This window comes from Elephantulus edwardii, unplaced genomic scaffold (genome assembly GCF_000299155.1).
Source record: "Elephantulus edwardii isolate Elephantulus edwardi_28Jun2011 unplaced genomic scaffold, EleEdw1.0 scaffold00087, whole genome shotgun sequence".
Lineage (NCBI taxonomy): Eukaryota > Metazoa > Chordata > Mammalia > Macroscelidea > Macroscelididae > Elephantulus > Elephantulus edwardii.
The window spans coordinates 3,358,081-3,359,588 of NW_006399837.1; positions in this window are offsets into that span (position 1 = coordinate 3,358,081).

Sequence of the window (1,508 nt, forward strand, 5' to 3'; positions counted from 1 at the left end):
CTATTCTCTCCCCCATAGACTTCAATGCCGTAAACATATTTCATCCAGTTTTTCTCAGCCTTACCCCCACCCTGATGCCAGCCTCATTCTACAACAGTGGCACCATATAGCATTTGTCTGTTTGTGACTGAGATACCTCACTCAGCATAATGTCCTCCAGGGTCACCCATTTTGAATAATATTGCATGAGTTCCTTGCTTTTCAATGCAGCCTAGTATTCCATTGTTGCTCTTACTTCTAAAGTTAGTTTCTAAACTGTCCCATAGATGCCTATCATGTATCCTTGCAGGACTAGCAAAGGTTTTGTAAAGGAAGAGAAAGTAAACAGTTTATGTTTTGTAGGCTAAATGTAGTGCCTCTGTTATATACACATATCTGTAACAATGAAATCAACTCATTGTCAACAAATTGGAAGACTCATAACTGCCCCTCCAGAAGGTTTCCAGAGGCTGTAAATCTCATGAGAGAAGACTGTTCCTCTTTCTCTCTAAGAGTAGCTGGTGGATTCACACTGCCTGCCTCGTGATTGGTTGGTTGGTAGGTAGATTCATGGATCCACAGGTAGCTCTGGTGGCCTGATGATAAGAAGTGCTGCCACTGGAACAATGATTTTGTAAATCACTACCTAACTTGATATAGACTAGCGAATGTTATGCTAAGTGAACTCACTCAGTCCCACAATGAAAAATATAGCATCAAACCATTATTGTAGAACGAGTATGAGGATCCAAGGGGGTTAGAGAGTGGGAGCAGAGGGGTGCAGATGGGGAGGGGGTGGGATAGTTAATCATAAGGTTGCACAGTTTGATGGGTAGAGGGAGGAGTGGATAGAGGGAAGCACATGGGAAAGATCCAATGTTAAAAGCAATGTATATGAACTTTGTAAATAAACCAGTGTAAAGAAAGTTGTGCTGCCAACTCAAAGGCAGACAGTTCAAATCTACCAAATGCTCCAAGGGAGAAAGATAGGCAGTATTTTTGCATGAAATATACAGCCTCTGAAAACCCTCAGGAGGGTTCATGGTGGGTTCCAACTCAATGGTGCAAAATTACAGCATCATCAGAGTCATTAAATCACTCATCTTTCTTTCATGGAGCATCTGGTGGATTTGAACCAAGTACCTTCAGTACAACTCATTGCCACTAAGCTACCAGAGCTTCCTGTATATGCTATGCATCTCTCAGCATGTGTGTACACATGCGTATTGTTGTTGTTGTGTTCCATTAAGTCACTTGTAGTAAACTTTTAATAACTTTTTTAACATGCAAAAATTATTTGCTGTTGTTGTTGTTATGTGTCGTCGAGTCACTTGCAACTCATAGTGACCCTATGTACAACAGCCCTAAATCCTGCTCTATCCTGTGCCAATCGCCTGGCCTCTGGCACACCCATCCCGATTACCCCAGTCACTGAATTAATCCACCTCATAGAGGGTCTTCCCCTCCTGCGCTGTCCCTTCACCCTCCCAAGCATGATGTCCTTCTCCAAGGACCTGTCCCTCCTTACA